Source organism: Pleurodeles waltl, chromosome 12 (assembly GCF_031143425.1).
Source record: "Pleurodeles waltl isolate 20211129_DDA chromosome 12, aPleWal1.hap1.20221129, whole genome shotgun sequence".
NCBI classification, from domain to species: Eukaryota; Metazoa; Chordata; class Amphibia; order Caudata; family Salamandridae; genus Pleurodeles; species Pleurodeles waltl.
In genome coordinates, this window is record NC_090451.1 from 15,078,742 (window position 1) to 15,088,810 (window position 10,069).

Below are 10,069 nucleotides of genomic sequence, written 5' to 3' on the forward strand. Positions count from 1 at the left end.
ACTACTCTGATCTTCCATATCCCTTAATACACTCTTCCCTCCACCATCTCGCCTCTTACTCACCAAACCTCATCTTACTACTGTGATCTCCCTTATCCCTTTCTACACTCTTCCCTTCTCCATCTCGCCTCTTACTCACCCCAAACCTCATCTTACTACTGTGATATCCGTCTTCCCTCCTCCATCTCGCCTCTTATCCATCCCAAACCTCATCTTACTACTGTGATCTCCCTCTTCCCTCCTCCATCTCGCCTCTTACTCATCCCAAACCTCATCTTCCTACTTTGATCTCCCTCTTCCCTCCTCCATCTCGCCTCTTACTCATCCCAAACCTCATCTTACTACTGTGATCTCCCTCTTCCCTCCTCCATCTCTCCTTTTACTCATCCCAAACCTCATCTTACTACTGTGATCTCCCTCTTCACTCCTCCATTTGTCCTCCTACTTATCCCAAACCTCATCTTACTACTATGATCTCCCTCTTCCCTCCTCCATCTCGCCTCTTACTCATCCCGAACCTCATCTTACTGCTGTGATCTCCCTCTTCCCTCCATCTCTCCTCTTACTCATCCCAAACCTCATCTTACTACTGTGATCTCATTCTTCCCTCCTCCATCTCGCCTCTTACTCATCCCAAACCTCATCTTACTACTGTGATCTCCCTCTTCCCTCCTCCATCTCGCCTCTTACTCATCTCAAACCTCATCTTACTGCTGTGATCTCCCTATTCCCTCCTCCATCTCTCCTCCTACTCATCCCAAACCTCATCTTACTACTGTGATATCCCTCTTCCCTCCTCCATCTCACCTCTTACTCATCCCAAACCTCATCTTACTACAGTGATCTCCCTCTTCCCTCCTTCATCTCTCCTCTTACCCACCCCAAACCGCATCTTACTTCTGTGATCTCCCTCTTACCTCCTCCATCTCTCCTCTTTCTCATCCCAAACCTCATCTTACTACTGTGATCTCCCTAATCCCTTTCTACACTCTTCCCTCCTCCATCTCACCTCTTACTCATCCCAAACCATATCTTACTACTGTGATCTCCCTCTTACCTCCTCCATATCACCTCTTACACATCCCAAACCTCATCTTACTACTGTGATCTCCCTCTTCCATCCTCCATCTCTCCTCTTACTCATCCCAAACCTCATCATGCTACTGTGATCTCCCAAATCCCTTTCTACAGACTCTTCCCTCCTCCATCTCGCCTCTTACTCATCCCAAACCTCGTCTTACTACTGTGATCTCCATTATCCCTTTATACACTCTTCCCTCTCCTCCATCGCGCCTCTTACTCACCAAACCTCATCTTACTACTGTGATCTCCCTTATCCCTTTCTACACTCTTCCCTTCTCCATCTCGCCTCTTACTCACCCCAAACCTCATGTTACTACTGTGATATCCCTTTTCCCTCCTCCATCTCGCCTCTTACTCATCCCAAACCTCATCTTACTACTGTGATCTCCCTCTTCCCTCCTCCATCTCTCCTCTTACTCATCCCAAACCTCATCTTACTACTGTGATCTCCCTCTTCCCTCCTCCATTTCGCCTCTTACTCATCTCAAACCTCATCATGATACTGTGATCTCCCTTATACCTTTCTACACTCTTCCCCCTCCATCTCTCCTCTTACTCATCCCAAACCTCATCTTACTACTATGGTCTCCCTCTTCCCTCCTCCATCTCTCCTCTTACTCATCACAAACGTCATCTTACTACTACAATCTCCCTCTTCCCTCCATCTCTCCTCTTACTCACCCCAAACCTCATCTTACTACTGTGATCTCCCTTATCCCTTTCTACACTCTTCCCTTCTCCATCTCGCCTCTTACTCACCCCAAACCTCATCTTACTACTGTGATCTCCCTCTTCCCTCCTCCATCTCGCCTCTTACTCATCCCAAACCTCATCTTCCTACTGTGATCTCCCTCTTCCCTTCTCCATCTCGCCTCTTACTCATCCCAAACCTCATCTTACTACTGTGATCTCCCTCTTCCCTCCTCCATCTCTCCTCTTACTCATCCCAAACCTCATCTTACTACTGTGATCTCCCTCTTCACTCCTCCATTTGTCCTCCTACTTATCCCAAACCTCATCTTACTACTATGATCTCCCTCTTCCCTCCTCCATCTCGCCTCTTACTCATCCCGAACCTCATCTTACTGCTGTGATCTCCCTCTTCCCTCCATCTCTCCTCTTACTCATCCCAAACCTCATCTTACTACTGTGATCTCATTCTTCCCTCCTCCATCTCGCCTCTTACTCATCCCAAACCTCATCTTACTACTGTGATCTCCCTCTTCCCTCCTCCATCTCGCCTCTTACTCATCTCAAACCTCATCTTACTGCTGTGATCTCCCTATTCCCTCCTCCATCTCTCCTCCTACTCATCCCAAACCTCATCTTACTACTGTGATATCCCTCTTCCCTCCTCCATCTCTCCTCTTACTCATCCCAAACCTCATCTTACTACTGTGATCTCCCTCTTCCCTCCTCCATTTCGCCTCTTACTCATCTCAAACCTCATCATGATACTGTGATCTCCCTTATACCTTTCTACACTCTTCCCCCTCCATCTCTCCTCTTACTCATCCCAAACCTCATCTTACTACTATGGTCTCCCTCTTCCCTCCTCCATCTCTCCTCTTACTCATCACAAACGTCATCTTACTACTACAATCTCCCTCTTCCCTCCATCTCTCCTCTTACTCACCCCAAACCTCATCTTACTACTGTGATCTCCCTTATCCCTTTCTACACTCTTCCCTTCTCCATCTCGCCTCTTACTCACCCCAAACCTCATCTTACTACTGTGATATCCGTCTTCCCTCCTCCATCTCGCCTCTTATCCATCCCAAACCTCATCTTACTACTGTGATCTCCCTCTTCCCTCCTCCATCTCGCCTCTTACTCATCCCAAACCTCATCTTCCTACTGTGATCTCCCTCTTCCCTTCTCCATCTCGCCTCTTACTCATCCCAAACCTCATCTTACTACTGTGATCTCCCTCTTCCCTCCTCCATCTCTCCTCTTACTCATCCCAAACCTCATCTTACTACTGTGATCTCCCTCTTCACTCCTCCATTTGTCCTCCTACTTATCCCAAACCTCATCTTACTACTATGATCTCCCTCTTCCCTCCTCCATCTCGCCTCTTACTCATCCCGAACCTCATCTTACTGCTGTGATCTCCCTCTTCCCTGCATCTCTCCTCTTACTCATCCCAAACCTCATCTTACTACTGTGATCTCATTCTTCCCTCCTCCATCTCGCCTCTTACTCATCCCAAACCTCATCTTACTACTGTGATCTCCCTCTTCCCTCCTCCATCTCGCCTCTTACTCATCTCAAACCTCATCTTACTGCTGTGATCTCCCTATTCCCTCCTCCATCTCTCCTCCTACTCATCCCAAACCTCATCTTACTACTGTGATATCCCTCTTCCCTCCTCCATCTCACCTCTTACTCATCCCAAACCTCATCTTACTACAGTGATCTCCCTCTTCCCTCCTTCATCTCTCCTCTTACCCACCCCAAACCGCATCTTACTTCTGTTATCTCCCTCTTACCTCCTCCACCTCTCCTCTTACTCATCCCAAACCTCATCTTACTACTGTGATCTCCCTAATCCCTTTCTACACTCTTCCCTCCTCCATCTCACCTCTTACTCATCCCAAACCATATCTTACTACTGTGATCTCCCTCTTACCTCCTCCATCTCACCTCTTACACATCCCAAACCTCAGCTTACTACTGTGATCTCCCTCTTCCATCCTCCATCTCTCCTCTTACTCATCCCAAACCTCATCATGCTACTGTGATCTCCCAAATCCCTTTCTACAGACTCTTCCCTCCTCCATCTCGCCTCTTATTCATCCCAAACCTCGTCTTACTACTGTGATCTCCATTATCCCTTTATACACTCTTCCCTCTCCTCCATCGCGCCTCTTACTCACCAAACCTCATCTTACTACTGTGATCTCCCTTATCCCTTTCTACACTCTTCCCTTCTCCATCTCGCCTCTTACTCACCCCAAACCTCATGTTACTACTGTGATATCCCTTTTCCCTCCTCCATCTCGCCTCTTACTCATCCCAAACCTCATCTTACTACTGTGATCTCCCTCTTCCCTCCTCCATCTCTCCTCTTACTCATCCCAAACCTCATCTTACTACTGTGATCTCCCTCTTCCCTCCTCCATTTCGCCTCTTACTCATCTCAAACCTCATCATGATACTGTGATCTCACTTATACCTTTCTACACTCTTCCCCCTCCATCTCTCCTCTTACTCATCCCAAACCTCATCTTACTACTGTGGTCTCCCTCTTCCCTCCTCCATCTCTCCTCTTACTCATCACAAACGTCATCTTACTACTACAATCTCCCTCTTCCCTCCATCTCTCCTCTTACTCACCCCAAACCTCATCATACTACTGTGATCTCCCTAATCCCTTTCTACACTCTTCCCTCCTCCATCTCTCCTCTTACTCATCCCAAACCTCATCTTACTACTGTGATCTCCCTCTTCCCTGCTCCATTTCACCTCTTACTCATCCCAAACCTCATCATACTACTGTGATCTCCCTAATCGCTTTCTACACTCTTCGCCCTCCATCTCTCCCCTTACTCATCCCAAACCTCATCTTACTACTGTGATCTCCCTCTTCCCTCCTCCATCTCTCCTCTTACTCATCACAAATCTCATATTACTACTGTGATCTCCCTAATCCCTTTCTACACTCTTCCCTCCTCATCTCGCCTCTTACTCACCCCAAACCTCATCTTAATACTGTGATCTCCCTCTTCCATCTCGCCTCTTACTCATCACAAAACCTCATCTTGCTACTGTGATCTCATTCTTCCCTCGTCCATCTCGCCTCTTACTCATCCCAAACCTCATCTTACTTCTGTGATCTCCCTCTTCCCTCCATCTCTCCTCCTACTCATCCCAAACCTCATCTTACTTCTGGGATCTCCCTCTTACCTCCTCCATCTCGCCTCTTACTCATCCCAAACCTCATATTACTACTGTGATCTCCCTAATCCCTTTCTACACCCTTCCCTCCTCCATCTCACCTCTTACTCATCCCAAACCTCATCTTACTACTGTGATCTCCCTCTTACCTCCTCCTTCTCACCTCTTACACATCCCAAACCTCATCTTACTACTGTGATCTCTCTCTTCCCTCCTCCGTCTCTCCTCTTACTCATCCCAAACCTCATCATGCTACTGTGATCTCCCTAATCCCTTTCTACAGACTCTTCCCTCCTCCATCTCTCCTCTTACTCATCCCAAACCTCGTCTTACTACTGTGATCTCCCTTATCCCTTCCTACAGACTCTTCCCTCCTCCATCTCGCCTCTTACTCATCCCAAACCTCGTCTTACTACTGTGATCACCATTATCCCTTTATACACTCTTCCCTCCTCCATCGCGCCTCTTACTCACCAAACCTCATCTTACTACTGTGATCTCCCTTATACCTTTCTACACTCTTCCCTTCTCCATCTCGCCTCTTACTCACCCCAAACCTCATGTTACTACTGTGATATCCCTCTTCCCTCCTCCATCTTGCCTCTTACTCATCCCAAACCTCATCTTACTACAGTGATCTCCCTCTTCCCTCCTTCATCTCTCCTCTTACCCACCCCAAACCTCATCTTACTTCTGTGATCTCCCTAATTCCTTTCAACACTCTTCCCTCCTCCATCTCGCCTCTTACTCATCCCAAACCTCATCTTACTACTGAGATCCCCCTAATCCCTCCTCTATCTCTCCTCTTACTCATCCCAAACCTCATCCTACTACTATGATCTCCCTCTTCCCTCCTCCATCTCTCCTCTTACTCATACCGAACCTCTTCTTACTGGTGTAATCTCCCTCTTCCCTCCACCAATCTCTCCTCCTACTCATCCCAAACCTCATCTTACTACTGTGATCTCCCTCTTCCCTCCTTCATCTCTCCTCTTACTCACCCCAAACCTCATCTTACTTCTGTGATCTCCCTTTTCCCTCCTCCATCTCTCCTCTTACTCATCCCAAACCTCGTCAACTACTGTGATCTCCCTTACCCTTCCTACAGACTCTTCCCTCCTCCATCTCGCCTCTTACTCATCCCAAACCTCGTCTTACTACTGTGATCTCCATTATCCCTTTCTGCACTCTTCCCTCCTCCATCTCTCCTCTTACTCATCCCAAACCTCATCTTACCACTGTGATCTCCCTCTTCCCTGCTCCATCTCGCCTCTTACTCTCCCAAAACATCATCATACTACTGTGATCTCCCTAATCCCTTTCTACACTCTTCCCTCCTCCATCTCTCCTCTTACTCATCCCAAACCTCATCTTACTACTGTGATCTCCCTCTTCCCTGCTCCATTTCACCTCTTACTCATCCCAAACCTCATCATACTACTGTGATCTCCCTAATCGCTTTCTACACTCTTCGCCCTCCATCTCTCCCCTTACTCATCCCAAACCTCATCTTACTACTGTGATCTCCCTCTTCCCTCCTCCATCTCTCCTCTTACTCATCACAAATCTCATATTACTACTGTGATCTCCCTAATCCCTTTCTACACTCTTCCCTCCTCATCTCGCCTCTTACTCACCCCAAACCTCATCTTAATACTGTGATCTCCCTCTTCCATCTCGCCTCTTACTCATCACAAAACCTCATCTTGCTACTGTGATCTCATTCTTCCCTCGTCCATCTCGCCTCTTACTCATCCCAAACCTCATCTTACTTCTGTGATCTCCCTCTTCCCTCCATCTCTCCTCCTACTCATCCCAAACCTCATCTTACTACTGTGATCTCCCTCTTTCCTCCTCCATCTCGCCTCTTACTCATCCCAAACCTCATTTTACTACTATGATCTCCCTCTTCCCTCCTCCATCTCGCCTCTTACTCATCCCAAACCTCATCTTACTACTGTCATCTCCCTAATCCCTTTCTACACTCTTCCCTCCTCCATCTCACCTCTTACACATCCCAAACCTCATCTTACTACTGTCATCTCCCTCTCCCCTCCTCCATCTCTCCTCTTACTCATCCCAAACCTCGTCTTACTACTGTGATCTCCCTTATCCCTTCCTACAGACTCTTCCCTTCTCCATCTCGCCTCTTACTCATCCCAAACCTCATCTTACTACAGTGATCTCCCTCTTCCCTCCTTCATCTCTCCTCTTGCCCACCCCAAACCTCATCTTACTTCTGGGATCTTCCTCTTACCTCCTCCATCTCGCCTCTTACTCATCCCAAACCTCATATTACTACTGTGGTCTCCCTAATCCCTTTCTACACTCTTCCCTCCTCCATCTCACCTCTTACTTATCCCAAACCTCATCTTACTACTGTGATCTCCCTCTTACCTCCTCCTTCTCACCTCTTACACATCCCAAACCTCATCTTACTACTGTGATCTCCCTCTTCCCTCCTCCATATCTCCTCTTACTCATCCCAAACCTCATCATGCTACTGTGATCTCCCTAATCCCTTTCTACAGACTCTTCCCTCCTCCATCTCTCCTCTTACTCATCCCAAACCTCGTCTTACTACTTTGATCTCCCTTATCCCTTCCTACAGACTCTTCCCTCCTCCATCTCGCCTCTTACTCATCCCAAACCTCGTCTTACTACTGTGATCTCCATTATCCCTTTATACACTCTTCCCTTCTCCATCTCGCCTCTTACTCACCCCAAACCTCATGTTACTACTGTGATATCCCTTTTCCCTCCTCCATCTCGCCTCTTACTCATCCCAAACCTCATCTTACTACTGTGATCTCCCTCTTCCCTCCTCCATCTCTCCTCTTACTCATCCCAAACCTCATCTTACTACTGTGATCTCCCTCTTCCCTCCTCCATTTCGCCTCTTACTCATCTCAAACCTCATCATGATACTGTGATCTCACTTATACCTTTCTACACTCTTCCCCCTCCATCTCTCCTCTTACTCATCCCAAACCTCATCTTACTACTGTGGTCTCCCTCTTCCCTCCTCCATCTCTCCTCTTACTCATCACAAACGTCATCTTACTACTACAATCTCCCTCTTCCCTCCATCTCTCCTCTTACTCACCCCAAACCTCATCATACTACTGTGATCTCCCTAATCCCTTTCTACACTCTTCCCTCATCCTTCTCGCCTCTTACTCATCCCAAACCTTATATTACTACTGAGATCCCCCTTATCCCTTTATACACTCTTATCTCCTCCATCTCGCCTCTTACTCATCCCAAACCTTATATTACTACTGTGATCTCCCTTATCCCTTTAAACACTCTTCCCTCCTCCATCTCGCCTCTTACTCACCCCAAACCTCATCTTACTACAGATCTCCCTTATCCCTTTCTACAATCTTCCTTCCTCCATCTCGCCTCTTACTCACCCCAAACCTCATCTTACTACTGTGATAGCCCTCTTCCCTTCTCCATCTTGCCTCTTACTCATCCCAAACTGCCTCTTACTACTGTGATCTCCCTCTTCCCTCCTCCATCTCACCTCTTACTCATCCCAAACCTCATCTTACTACTGTGATCTCCCTCTTCCCTCCTCCATCTCGCCTCTTACTCACCCCAAACCTCATCTTACTACTGTGATCTCCCTCTTCACTCCTCCATCTCTCCTCTTACTCATCTCAAACCTCATCTTACTACTATGATCTCCCTCTTCCCTCCTCCATGTCTCCTCTTACTCATCCCAAACCTCATCTTACTTCTGTGATCTCCCTTTCTACACTCTTCCCTCCTCCATCTCACCTCTTACTCATCCCAAACCTCATCTTACTACTGTGATCTCCCTCTTCCCTCCTCCATCTCGCCTCTTACTCATCCCAAACCTCATCATGCTACTATGATCTCCCTTATGCCTTTCTATAGTCTTCCTCCTCCATCTCTCCTCTTACTCATCCCAAACCTCATCTTACTACTGTGATCTCATTCTTCCCTCCTCCATCTCGCCTCTTACTCATCCCAAACCTCATCTTACTACTGTGATCTCCCTCTTCCCTCCTCCATCTCGCCTCTTACTCATCTCAAACCTCATCTTACTGCTGTGATCTCCCTATTCCCTCCTCCATCTCTCCTCCTACTCATCCCAAACCTCATCTTACTACTGTGATATCCCTCTTCCTTCCTCCATCTCGCCTCTTACTCATCCCAAACCTCATCTTACTACAGTGATCTCCCTCTTCCCTCCTTCATCTCTCCTCTTACCCACCCCAAACCTCATCTTACTTCTAGGATCTCCCTCTTACCTCCTCCATCTCGCCTCTTACTCATCCCAAACCTCATATTACTACTGTGATCTCCCGAATCCCTTTCTACACTCTTCCCTCCTCCATCTCACCTCTTACTCATCCCAAACCTCATCTTACTACTGTGATCTCCCTCTTACCTCCTCCTTCTCACCTCTTACACATCCCAAACCTCATCTTACTACTGTGATCTCCCTCTTCCCTCCTCCGTCTCTCCTCTTACTCATCCCAAACCTCATCATGCTACTGTGATCTCCCTAATCCCTTTCTACAGACTCTTCCCTCCTCCATCTCTCCTCTTACTCATCCCAAACCTCGTCTTAGTACTGTGATCTCCCTTATCCCTTCCTACAGACTCTTCCCTCCTCCATCTCGCCTCTTACTCATCCCAAACCTCGTCTTACTACTGTGATCTCCATTATCCCTTTATACACTCTTCCCTCCTCCATCGCGCCTCTTACTCACCAAACCTCATCTTACTACTGTGATCTCCCTTATCCCTTTCTACACTCTTCCCTTCTCCATCTCGCCTCTTACTCACCCCAAACCTCATGTTACTACTGTGATATCCCTCTTCCCTCCTCCATCTTGCCTCTTACTCATCCCAAACCTCATCTTACTACAGTGATCTCCCTCTTCCCTCCTTCATCTCTCCTCTTACCCACCCCAAACCTCATCTTACTTCTGTGATCTCCCTAATTCCTTTCAACACTCTTCCCTCCTCCATCTCGCCTCTTACTCATCCCAAACCTCATCTTACTACTGAGATCCCCCTTATCCCTCCTCTATCTCTCCTCTTACTC